The sequence below is a fragment of the Salmo salar genome, chromosome ssa18 (genome assembly GCF_905237065.1).
Source record: "Salmo salar chromosome ssa18, Ssal_v3.1, whole genome shotgun sequence".
Lineage (NCBI taxonomy): Eukaryota > Metazoa > Chordata > Actinopteri > Salmoniformes > Salmonidae > Salmo > Salmo salar.
The window spans coordinates 10,993,747-11,007,765 of record NC_059459.1 but is presented as its reverse complement, the minus strand read 5'-3'; the positions used below and the strand labels follow the sequence as shown (position 1 = coordinate 11,007,765).

The following is a 14,019-nucleotide window of genomic DNA, read 5'->3' as shown; positions in this document are numbered from 1 at the left end:
CGGCCGGATAAAAAACGTACCCGATTAAATCTGGTTATTACTCCTTCCCAGAAACTAGAATATGCATATAATTAGTAGCTTTGGATTGAAAACACTCCAAAGTTTCTAAAACTGTTTGAATGGTGTCTGTGAGTATAACAGAACTCAAATGGCAGGTCAAAACCTGGAGAAGATTCTGTACAGGAAGTACCCTGTCTGACCATTTCTTGGCCTTCTTTCCCATCTCTATCCAAAACAAAGGATCTCTACTGTAACGTGACACTTTCTAACGCTCCCATAGGCTCTCAGAAGGCGCCAGAACGTTGAATGATGACTCTGCTGTCCATGGCTGAAAAACAGTAGCGCATTTGGTAAGTGGTCGATCTGAGAACAATGAGACGGGTGCGCGCGTGCACGTGAAGAGTCCATTTTCGATTTTGAGTCTTTGAACGGAAAGGACGTCTCCCGGTCAGAATATTATCGCTTTTTTACGAGAAAAATCGCATAAAAATTGATTTTAACCTGTTAGGGCTAGGGTGCAGTATTGACACGGCTGGATAAAAAACGTACCCGATTTAATCTGGTTACTACTCCTGCCCAGTAACTAGAATATGCATATAATTATTGGCTTTGGATTGAAAACACTCCAAAGTTTCTAAAACTGTTTGAATGGTGTCTTTGAGTATAACAGAACTCAAATGGCAGGTCAAAACCTGAGAAGATTCTGTACAGGAAGTACCCTGTCTGACCATTTCTTGGCCTTCTTTCCCATCTCTATCCAAAACAAAGGATCTCTGCTGTTACGTGACACTTCCTACGGCTCACATGGTCTCTCAGAAGGCGGCAAAAAGCTGAATCGTGGCTTTGCAGGCTCTGGCTGAAAAAAAGTACCGCGTTTGGGTAGTGGCTGGTTACGGTACTGTGAGACTCAGGCGCGTGCCCGCGTCGACCGAATGCTTTGTTTTCTTTCCTCTGTTTACCTAAACGGAGATTCCCAGCCGGAATATTATCACTTTTTTACGAGAAAAATGGCATAAAAATGGATTTTAAACAGCGGTTGACATGCTTCGAAGTACGGTAATGGAATATTTTGAATTTCTTTGTCACGAATTGCGCCATGCTCGTAACCCTGATTTACCATTTCGGATAGTGTCTGGAACGCACGAACAAAACGCCGCTATTTGGATATAACGATGGATTATTTTGGACCAAACCAACATTTGTTATTGAAGTAGCAGTCCTGGGAGTGCATTCTGACGAAGACAACAAAGGTAATCAAACTTTTGTAATAGTAAATCTGACTTTGGTCGGTATCTAAATGGCTAGCCGTGATGGCTGGGCTATCTACTGAGAATATTGCAAAATGTGCTTTCACCGAAAAGCTATTTTAAAATCGGACACCTCGATTGCACAAAGGAGTTCTGTATCTATAATTCTTAAAATAATTGTTATGCTTTTTGTGAACGTTTATCGTGAGTAATTTAGTAAATTGTTAGTAAATTCCCCGGAAGTTTGCGGGGGGTATGCTAGTTCTGAACGTCACATGCTAATGTAAAAAGCAGGTTTTTGATATAAATATGAACTTGATTGAACAAAACATGCATGTATTGTATAACATAATGTCCTAGGTGTGTCATCTGATGAAGATCATCAAAGGTTAGTGCTGCATTTAGCTGTCTTCTGGGTTTTTGTGACATTATATGCTAGCTTGAAAAATGGGTGTCTGATTATTTCTGGCTGGGTACTCTGCTGACATAATCTAATGTTTTGCTTTCGTTGTAAAGCCTTTTTGAAATCGGACAGTGTGGTTAGATTAACGAGAGTCTTGTCTTTAAAATGGTGTAAAATAGTCATATGTTTGAAAAATTGAAGTTTTTGCATTTTTGAGGTTTTTGAATAACGCGCCACGGGATTACACTGGCTGTTACGTAGGTGGGACGATTTGGTGCCACCTACCCTAGAGAGGTTAATATTAACCACATTGCTTCGCTTTCCAACCGGAGTAGCTTACCTGGCTGGCATGAAAATTGACCGTGGGAAAAATGTTGCTTTTTTTGGCTGTGTCTGGCGCAAACCCAACACCTCTCATCACCCCGAGAATACCATCCCCACGCATAGTGGTGGCAGCATTATGCTGTGGGGATGTTTTTCCTCGGCAGGGACTGGGAAACTGGTCAGAATTGAAGGAAGGATGGATGGCGCTAAATACAGGGAAATTCTTGAGGGAAACCTGTTTCAGTCTTGCAGAGATTTGAGACTGGGACGGAGGTTCTCCTTCCAGCAGGAAAATGACCCTAAGCATACTGCTAAAACAACACTCAAGTGGTTTAAGGGGAAACACTTAACCTCTATGGGCTAGGTGGGACGCTAGCGTGCCACCCGTGGTGCACTCCATCAACAGCAGGTGCATTTCAAGAGCGGCAAATTTGAATCCAAATAAATGTCAAAATTCAAATTTTTCAAACATACAACTATTTTACACCCTTTGAAAGATAAACATCTCCTTAATCTAACCACGTTTTACGATTTCAAAAAGGTTTTACGGCGAAAGCATAAATTTAGAGTATGTTAGGACAGTACATTTACAAGAGTTGTGTGTAATGTTTTGTCAATTCAAAGACAGGGTCACCAAAACCATAAAACCAGCTAAAATGATGCACTAACCTTTTACAATCTCCATCAGATGACACTCCTAGGACATTATGTTAGACAATGCATGCATTTTTAGTTCTATCAAGTTCATATTTATATCCAAAAACAGCGTTTTACTATGGCATTGATGTTGAGGAAATCGTTTCCCTCCAATAACCGGCAGTCAAGTCAGCGTCACAAATTAAATAATTAAAATTAGAAAACATTGGTAAAATATTATATTGTCATTTAAAGAATTATAGATTTACATCTCTTGAACGCAATCAACTTGCCAGATTTAAAAATAACCTTACTGGGAAATCACACTTTGCAATAATCTGAGCACTGCGCCCAGAAAAATACGCGTTGCGATACAGACTAGACGTCATGTTGGGGAGATCTAAAATCGAAAATACTATGTAAATAATCCATTACCTTTGATTCTCTTCATCAGATGTCACTTCCAGGTATCACAGGTCCATAACGAATGTAGTTTTGTTCAAAAAAGCTCATCATTTATGTCCAAAAATCTCCGTCTTGTTAGCACATGATCTAAGCCAGCCGGACTTCTCGTCATGAACGAGGGGAAAAAAATATATTTACGTTCGTTCAAACATGTCAAACGTTGTATAGCATAAATCATTAGGGCCTTTTTAACCAGAACATGAATAATATTCAAGGTGGACGAATGCATACTCTTTTATAACGTATTGGAACGAGGGTACCCAACATGAACTCGCGCGCCAGGTGTCTAATGGGCCATCATCGTTCCATGGCTCTTGTTCGGTCAGATCTCCCTCCAGAAGACTCAAAACACTTTGTAAAGGCTGGTGACATCTAGTGGAAGCAATAGGAAGTGCCAAAATATTCCTCAGCCCCTGTGTTTTTCAATGGGATAGGTTTAAAGGTAATACAACACATCAGGTATCCACTTCCTGTCAGAAAATGTCTCAGGGTTTTGCCTGCCAAATGAGTTCTGTTATACTCACAGACACCATTCAAACAGTTTTAGAAAATTTAGGGTGTTTTCTATCCATATGTAATAAGTATATGCATATTCTAGTTACTGGGTAGGAGTGGTAACCAGATTAAATCGGGTATGTTTTTTTATCCAGCCGTGTCAATACTGCCCCCTAGCCCTAACAGGTTAAATGTCTTGGAATGGCCTAGTCAAAGCCAAGACCTCAATCCAATTGAGAATCTGTGGTATGACTTAAATATTGCTGTAAACCAGCGGAACCCATCCAACTTGAAAGAGCTGGAGCAGTTTTGCCTTGAAAAATGGCCAAAAATCCCAGTAGCTAGATATGCCAAGCTTATAGAGACATACCCCAAAAGACTTGCAGCTGTAATTACTGCAAAAAGGTGGCTCTACAAAGTATTGGCTTTGGGGGGTGAATAGTTATGCACGCTCAAGTTCTGTTTGTCTAATTTATTGTTTGTTTCACAATAAAAAATATTTTGTATCTTCAAAGTGGTAGGCATGTTGTGTAAATGAAATGATACAAACCCCCAAAATACCCATTTTAATTCCAGGTTGTAAGGCAACAAAATAGGAAAAATGTGAAGGGGGTGAATACTTTCGCAAGCCACTGTACCTACGGCCCAGTACATCACTAGGGCCGAGCTCCCTGCAATGGAAGGCCCAAAAGAAACACTGTTCTCTCTGCTACTGCACGGCAAGCACTACCAACGCACTAACTCTGTAACCAACAGGACCCTGAACAGCTTCTACCCACAAGCCATAAGCCTTCTAAACAGCTAATCAAATGGCTACCTAGAGTACCTGTATTTACCTTTTCTTGCACTAACTCTATGCAAGCATACTGGGCTCTACCCACACACATACTGACACCAGGGTTTCCTTCAGCTGGTAATAGCCGGATTTTGGCCAATCAAAGAAATGAAAAGCCGATAAATAAAATTGGCACCGGTCAATTGTCCGGGAGGGGGAAAAAAGCAAGCTTCCCATTTGTCATTCAAGTGCATAGACAACTAGGCAGGATTCAGCACGTCACACACCACTTTGCAATGAGCTGGAGGTAGTATGCATTTTGAAAACATACACTTCCTTGTTTGAAACGTGAACATTTTACTACATATTATGAGGCATGTATTACCTTGCTTCAAAGTAGCCTAGCCAAAATCCAACCAAACGTGAAGGCAATTATTTTATAAAGACGTCAGTATGCCATTGAAACCAGTAGCCTTTTCCCCTCATGTTCTATTAGTTTTCAAATCAACTTTCTTTCATTGACCAGTAGCCAAAGGCACAATTTTAATTGTGCTAATTGTTGCATATTAGATCTCCCCTCTTTCAAAATTTCTAACAGATATTTTCATGTCTGTCATATGAAACCGCTCACAATGTTGATTTCCCACTAATTGATTTATGGAACGAATCGCGCATAGCCTACTGCCTTGTGCACATTGCTGCACTAAATGTGAACAAATAGTTTATCAACACTTTGTATTTAACATTCGATTGCATGAGCCTCATTGCTTTTAATGTTTTTTGGATGTAGCCCAGGCCTTTCAGTTGTATAAATTTGGGATCTATCATCCCACAACAGTCCCAGAGTCTTTTTAGAAATGGCTACTTTTCTACTATGGGGTACAGTAGATCAACATAGGTTAGTGATTTTGCTGTTCGTTACTCCTCTTGTTGGCTGAGGAAAAGTAAATGTGGACAGTTAACATAAGCACCATAAAAATGTACCTTTATAATAAAGCATTCCATGCCTCCTCACATTTGCAGACTTACAGTGCATTTGGAAAGTACTCAGGCCCCTTTCCTTTTTCCACAAAAAAAATATTTAAATCCATTTTAGAATAAGGCTGTAGAGTAACAGAATGTGGAAAAAGTGAAGGGATCTGAATACTTTCTGCATGCACTGTGTGTGTGTGTGTGTGTGTGTGTGTGTGTGTGTGTGTGTGTATATATACACAGTTCCAGTCTCAAGTTTGGACAAACCTACTCATTCAAGGGTTTTTTATTAATTCTTACAATTTTCTACATTGTAGATTAATAGTGTAGACATAAACTATGAAATAATACATATGGGAAAGGGAGATACCTAGTCAGGTGAACAACAATGCCTTCAACTGAATCATGTAGTCACCGTTTCTATTTTTAAACAAATCAACATTTATTTTATATTTCAGATTCTTCAAAGTAGCCACCCTTTGAAATGATTACAGCTTTGCACACTCTTGGCATTCTCTCAACCAGCTTCATGAGGTAGTCACCTGGAATGCATTTCAATTAACAGGTTGCCTTGTTGAAAGTTCATTTGTGGAATTTCTTTCCTCCTTAATGCGTTTGAGCCAATCAGTTGTGTTGTGACAAGGTAGGAGTGGTATACAGAAAATAGCCCTATTTGGTAAAAGACCAAGTCCATATTACGGCAAGAACAGCTTAAATAAGCTGACATAAATGACAGTCCATCATTACTTTGAAACATGAAGGTCAGTCAATGCGGAACATTTCAAGAACTTTGAACATTTCTTCAAGTGCAGTCGCAAAAACCATCAAGCGCTAAATTTAAACTGGCTCTCATGAGGACTGCCACCGGAAAGGAAGACCTAGAATTGCAGAGGATAAGTTAATTTGACTTAACTGCACCTCAGATCACAGCCCAAATAAATGCTTTAGAGTACAAGTAACAGATACATCAACATCAACTGTTCAGAGGAGACTGCCTGAAATCAGGCCTTCATGGTCAAATTGTTGCAAATAAACCACTACTAAAAGGACACTAATAAGAAGAGACTTGCTTGGGCCAAGAAACACAAGCAATGGACATTAGACCAGTTGAAATCTGTTATTTGCTATGATGAGTCAAAAATGTTATTTGGTTCTAACCGCCGTCCGTCTTTGTGAGATGCAGAATAGGTGAACGGGTGATCTCCACATGTGTGGTTCCCACTGTGAAGGATGAATGAGGTGTGATGGTGCTTTGCAGGTGACACTGTCAGTGATTTATTTAGAATTCAAGGCACACTTAACCAGCATGGCTACTACAGGATTCTGCAGTGATATGCCATCCCATCTGGTTTGCGGTTAATGGGACTATCATTTGTTTTTCAACAGGACAAATGACCCAACACACCTCCAGGCTGTGTAAGGGTTATTTGACCAAGGAGAGTGATCCGGAGGTCTCCTTGGCGAGTGATCCTGAGGTATTTGACCAAGGAGAGTGATCCTGAGGTCTCCTAGCCTCCTGAGGTTGAAAAGGCGCTATTGCGCCTTCACCACACTGTCAGTTTGGGTGAACCATTTCAGATTGTCAGTGATGTTTACGCTGAGGAACTTGAAGCTTTTCACCTCCACTGCCGCCCCGTCAATGTGGATGGAGGCGTGCTCCGTCTGCTGAAGTCCACGATCAGCTCCTTCGTTTTAATGACATTGAGGGAGAGGAAGTCCAGGACCCAGTTGCACAGGGCGGGGTTCAGACCTGAGCTTGGAGGGTACTATGGTGTTGAAGGCTGAGCTGTAGTCAATGAACAGCATTCTTACAAAGGTATTTCTCTTGCCCAGATGGAATAGGGCAGTGTGATGGCGATTGCATCGTCTGTGGATCTATTGGGGCGGTATGCAAATTGAAGTGCGTCTAGGGTGTCAGGTAAGGTGGAGGTGATACGATCCTTAATTAGCCTCTCACAGCACTTTGTGATGACAAAAGTGAGTACTACGGGTCCATAGTCTTAGTTTAGTTACCTTTGCTTTCTTGGGTACAGGAACAATGGTGGACAACTTGAAGCAAGTGGGACAGCAGACCCGGATAGGGAGTGATTGAATATGTCCATAAACACTCCAACCAGCTGGTCTGTGCATGCTCTGAGGACACGGTTAGGGATGCCGTCTGCCTTGCAAGGGTTAACATGCTTAAATGTCTTACTCAGGTTGGCCACGGAGAACGAGAGCCCACTGTCCTCAGGAGTGTCCCGCGTCAGTGGCACTGTGTTATCCTCAAAGCGGCGAAGGTGAAGTTTAGCTTGTCCGGAAGCAAGACGTCGGTGTTCGCGACGTGGCTGGTTTTCCCTTTGGAATGCGTGATTGTCTGGTGTCTCTGCCACACTTCTGTTTCCACGAATCGAGGCCAAAGACAGCATGGCTAAGGTTGGTCTACAATTCACTGTGCTACACCAAACAGTACCTATCCTGTAACTCCCAGTAATGGATACCAAAAATATTTGGTTAAATCACATTATCTGGTGTAACAATTTGTAGCTAAGAGAACTGGTGTTCAGCAGATGAAGGGAGAGGTTGCCCTGATGAAATTGCCATTCCAAAGAAACATACAGTAAATTCAGGGAATACTTGTAAAGCTGTGGGAGGAGTGTTGTAATAATTAAATTGCCATTCAGCACCTCATGAGTCATCTGCTTGAAATCCAGCATAATGTCTAATCCCTCAACAGGGATACAGTTCTGCTACAATGACACATGCAGGCAAAGGAATCCACTACAGGAAGAAACCCAGGCACTACACAGTTTTGTCTGGTAGACAAAGAACAAAAACAATTATATTCTATTGTACAGTTTGAACAACAATTGAACCATGCCAGCATAACATCAACATTAGGGTAGACTATTTGTACATGCATACATGTACAACAATATCCAGCCTAACAGAAATAAATATGGCATAACCCTCAAACTTTGCCCAGTGACCAGACCGTATAAATGAGCCTAGGTAGGTAGATAGGTAGGCAGACAGTATCTAACTACAGCGTTGTCCATCAGGCATGCTTAGGCAAATATCATTATAGTAAAACAACCTTCAGTTTTAAAGATTTACAACAGTAAATTGTTGTATTATTGTTTCTCCTCACTGTTTGGTAGTAAATGTATGATATATGCAATACTTATTTAGATCTGTATGTAATGCTATCTTACATGAGATTGAAATGCATCCAAGGTCATAACCAATGTCAACCCTCGTCAATCATGTTAAGTAGCTAGCTAGTCATTTATTTACAGTTGCTGATGTTACACGTTTGCTAACAAGTTACAAATGGGAGGCGTGGCGCATAACAAGCTAGCAGGTGGGTGGCTAACTAGCTAGTCAACTCCAGCCATGCGCTAACGTTTGCTGGTAAACCTAGCTTTAGGTGGCTGGTTGTAACATTACAGCTTGCTGTTTATGTAGCTAGCCATATCTACGACTAAAAGGAGAATAGGTTTTACATATCGAGATACAAAAGATCTCCGATTGTAAAACCTCTATTTTTTGTCATAGATATGGATACTGGTAGTTGTTTAGCAAGCTTGCTACCTAGAAGCTAGCCAAGTTAGCAAATAATTGCATTTCCCCCCACTGTAACACAGTAGTATATTAGCCAGCAATACACAATATGGATTTAAGTAGATAAACTAAAGTTTAGTAACTAGATAAACTAAAGGAAAAATAACTTAACTAGGCACCGCATTTGTCATCTGCCTTCTTGGTCCTAGCATCAGCTGTAGCTGAGCTTCAAACATTAACAAAGAGTTGGATTTAGCTTTGAATCCTCTTCGCTATATTCCGGTTGAAACATGTATGGTTGAATGTCACTATGTAGCCAATAGAAGCTCCATCGTCAAATTCGTGTTGATGAGAGGAATTACTTGAAGCCATTACGTCTGGTCAGTTCTTTCAGTTTTGCCCAAAGGATTGTTGTTAGTTTCCACCTTTGTAAAAAAAAATTTTTTTTTAATAAATAAAGTCTGCCTTGGGGGAGAGATGGGGACCAGAGTACAAAGCACCGCCCAACACAAGTTGTAGTCTTTCATAGACAGGAAAAATGTGTGACCTGCTTGTATATTTACTAATGAATCCGCAAATAGGAACATCGCTGAATGACGTCTGATGGCAAACAAGAACAACCATATTTACATACACAAAAACGTATATATAAAATGGGCAAGATATTGTACAATCCAGGTGTGGAAATCTCTTATAAGACTTACCCTAAAGACTCACAGCCGTAATCGTCACCAAAAGTATTGACACAGGAGTGTGAATTTAAACATGTTTTCACTTTGTCATTATGGGCCATTGTGTGTAGATGGATAAAATGTATTTTTTTCCTCACCCATTTTGAATTCAGGCTGTAACAACACAATGTGGAATAAGTGAAGGTGTACGAATACTTTCTAAAGGCACTGTATATGTACAGTACATAGCTACCCCTGTACATCGATTCATACTGGTACTCCCTGTATATAGCAATGATATTCTCTACTCCCTATATAAAGTCATCTTTTTTTTACTCTTTATTCCCTGTCACTATTTCTATAATTTTTTGGTTTTATCTTTAACTCTGCATTGTTCGAAAAGGACCCGTAAGTAAGCATTTCACTGTTAGTATACACCTGTTGTCTATGAAGTGTGTAACAAATATGTGTGTGCTGCCAGTTGTGGGCTGGATTGAAACAAACCCAACCTTCATTTAAGTTGTGATGCAGTCACGATCACAAGTATCACAAAACTCTTATGGACGAAATTGACTATGACCAAAAGTATCCTATTTACACTTAGTGGTCAATTTAGACAGTAGAATAAATGTTTCTGACTCATATCGACGCAACCAGGGTGGGAAATTAACTTAACACAGTGGCTGGTGGATGCCCAAATTTTACCAGCCACTAAAATGTTTTACCAGCACCCTCACAAAAAAAAAACTGAGGATAAAATGACAGAAAACACATGCACACTTTGTAATGTTAAAACAATCACATATGCCATTTAGCAGATGCTTTTATCCAAAGTGAGTAACAGTCACACATGCATATATTTTTGCATATGGGTGGCTCCGGGAATCGGACCATACAGGACATTTATTGAATGGTTTTGAAATTGATTGAAAGTGATTTCAAAGAACAACACAGAACATGGACAGACAGTGAATATCAGAGTGTGTTCTATACCTGTTCCAGCAGGCAAGGTCTACATCTTTCTCTCTTGTTTGAACCTATGCTGTACCCCACCCCACTTTCACCACTGTAGCATTGAGATTCTCTCTTCCAGAGCTGACACAAACACATTTGGTGGGGAAAAAACTACTCCCAAATGCTCTGTGATGACCACCTGCCAATGTCTCTGGTAAGAATAGCCATTCTGACAGCCAATACCAACATCTACCAGCATTTGGCTGGTAATTTCCCACCCTGGATGCCACATATGCTGTTTTCTGATTAGTTTTTTTAGTGGCAGCTGATCTTTAAAGATGTGAGAATAAAACATGTTTTATTTCATTTTTAAAGGCACCCTATCTGACCACCTTGTCCTGAACACAGGCGTCCCACAAGGTTGTGTCATGTCACCTCTCCTGTTCTCCATATACACTAATGAAATGGCATGCAACAACCTCATCAAATATGCGGATGACATGGCTCTGGTTGCTTGCTTGGAGGGCAAGTCTAGCTCGGAGGGCAAGTCTAGCTCAAGCTACTCCCAGTTAATTGACTGCCTTGTGAAGGGGATTGACAATAGCTTCCTTGACCTCAATGTCACCAAGACTAAAGAACTGTGGCTTGGAGGGTAAGCTGGGGAACAACGTAAGTCCCTCTTTCGAGCACGTCACCATGAAAGGCTGGGACGTGGAACAAGTCACATTTTAAATACTCGGGGACAATTTAAGACCACAAACTTATCTTCCAGGAAAACAATTACCTCATTAACAAAAAGGCAAGTCAGTGTCTCTTCCTACTTAGGAAGCTAATAAGTTAAAGCAAGCAAACACACACTGATCATGGTGTACACCTGATAGTGTTCTCATTTTCAACATCTCTTCCTGGTATTGGACTTTCTCAGTCAGGAACAGGAGTAAACTAGCACAATTTGTCAATCAGGCCAGCAAAACTGTTGGCAGGAAAGAGCCACAACTCCAAGAAGTGTAGAGAACACCACAAGGAAAGCCCTCCAGGTCTTCGACAACACCCACCGCACGCATCCTTCCAAATGCAGTGACAATCCTAAATAAAGACTGATGGACTGACATGTACATGTTTAGTGTGTGTAATGTGTATGTTTAATGTCTGCTTTTACCCTTTTACTGTAAGCCAGATCGCCTAAGACACATTTCCATTCTGTGCAAACTTAACAGACAATCAAGTTCTCTTATCTTAAATAATATGCCTACATAGCCTTGGGATAGGCTAGCCCTACAATAAATCAGACGTTTCAGGTTACTGCATGACAATGACAACGGTGGAAGACATACTAGGACACAGATATGGACACAATTACAGTAAGCTACTTTCTTGGACTCATTATTGTGACATAAACATGAAGTGAAACACTTCATAATAGCATTAATTAGGATATGGTGCTTGCACAGAACGACATCATCTATAACGTTATTATAATTTGGACCATTCACCGCATTGGTAAGGTAGGCTATAGCGTAACAACCTAACGTTAGCCTAATTTACAACATTATAATTGTTGAATATTTTCTAGGTTGTGAGGTTAGTATTTGACATGCTAATATTTAGGCAATCATAAACTAATAGTTTAGCATTGCATGCGAGATAGATGAGATAGGGCCATTTAAACCGATGTAGCAGTGCCAAATCGAGGCCTATCATCGGTCAGACAGCACTGGTTAACTGTTAAACTATCTACAGTAGCTAGTTAGCTACTGCTACCACTGGACGTTGACAATAGTTGGCATTACATCATGACCTGGCTGTCAGTAAGGATCTGTCTAATGCGATATGTTTTTGACATGATGTAGGAGTTGTGATAATATACCTCGGTGGTATGGTAACATTATGCAACAAAAAAAACTTCACCGACAGATCACCACCTTCCTCCAAAAAAATGGCTGCATTTCGCAAATAACGGTGTCTAGCTAACGTCAACTAGCTGGATGCTAACGTGAGCTTCAACATCGAGTTGGTCTGCTAGCTAATTAGCTAGCTAGGATGATCAAATCTGTTACCAAATTACACAGACAGACATATACAATACAGTTATTTTGCGACATAAAGTAGCTAAATGACATGTATTCCGTAATTAATCATGGTTATTAATATTCTCAACTTACCCTTTTGTCTTTTATAAACACTACTCAACAGTTCTCTTTGTCTGCAAAAAATGGCTATCAAGATAAGTCAGGCACATATCCCCCTTGAGCTCCACGGTGTCGAACGAAACACAAGAACGTACGCGGGCGCTTTTCAATGTCATTCTGAATGGTCTTTCTTATACATAAGACAATGTATACGTTAATTAAAAACTCTAAAATTATACATAAAAGTCAGAAACCCTGTTCTGTCTCTTGGCCGACACTTCTCCTCGGCCGTGGTGGTCGTTCCTGTTCCTGACAGCCAATGCGGTCGCTAAGCAAAGCCGAGAAAAGAAGGGGCGTTCAGTGTTGATTGCAGGCGGGTAGAGAATGGCAACATAGAACTCCAATGGGGGAAGCAGGACGAGAGCGAGCTTCTGATGCTGGATACTGCAGGGAAAGTCCATGCCTGTGGCCCAGCATGACAGGCATTGCATCTCGCCAATGACAGCAGAGTAGAAAATCAAGTAGTGGCCTGTTGGCATTTACTTGGAAACGTGGAGAGGCTGCTGTGAGCCCCGGGTGTCTCGGTTGATTCGTGTCAATTTGCTCGAGACAAACAGCAGGTTATATTGGAGGGGCCTGGGTCGAAGAAGTTCCTCATGATCATTTCAGCAGCTAATGAGAGACTGGGCTGCTCTCTGCCTCAAAGGTTATTATGTTGGGATAGTTCCACCTGCCAAATCCTGAATTATTTAATTTACTTTGTACCAATGCATTCAACAATGGGCTATGCTATTTAACTTTGATTTGATTGATGTAGGCCTCTAGAAATTCTATATTCTTACATCCTATATTACTGGTGACTTTAGTTGACTGATTCAGGGCTCCAGTCTGCGACCATAGCCTAGTCGCATTTTCCGACCCTTTTCACTTGGCTGTGCAATTGTGCGATCTGTACATTATACCTACTCACCTCAATCAAATCCTATTTTGGCGGCAGATAAAACCATGATTTGTTCAAACAGTAAAGTGCATTATCCTCATGATTCCAATAATGAGTGTCTGCCCAGCCGCTGTGCATGTTTTACAATCAATATAATTTTGGTCATGTAGTGTATGTGGACACCTGCTCATCAAACATCTCTTTCCAAAATCATGGGCATTAATATGGAGTTGGACCCCCCCCCTTTGCTGCTATAACAGCCTCTACTCTTCTGGAAAGGCTTTCCACTAGATGTTGGAACATTGTTGCAGGGACTTGATTCCATTCAGCCACGAGCATTTGGGAGGTCAGGCACTGATGTTGGCCGATTAGGCCTGGCTTGCAGTCGGTGTTCCAATTCGTTCTAAAGGTGTTTGATGGAGTTGAGGTCAGGGCTCTGTGCAGGCCATCAAGTTCTTACACACC

At 40.9% G+C, this 14,019-nt stretch overlaps 1 protein-coding gene across 1 annotated transcript in view; it reads right to left on the bottom strand.

Annotated features, from left to right (window-relative positions):
- Nucleotides 1-13,209, bottom strand: part of socs5b (suppressor of cytokine signaling 5b) — a 44,103-nt gene extending 30,894 nt beyond the window's left edge. The window contains exon 1 of the mRNA XM_014154143.2: nt 12,648-13,209. The gene's annotated coding sequence lies outside the window, so the exon portion shown is untranslated. The remainder of the gene's footprint in view (nt 1-12,647) is intronic.
- Nucleotides 13,210-14,019: the final 810 nt, after the last annotated feature.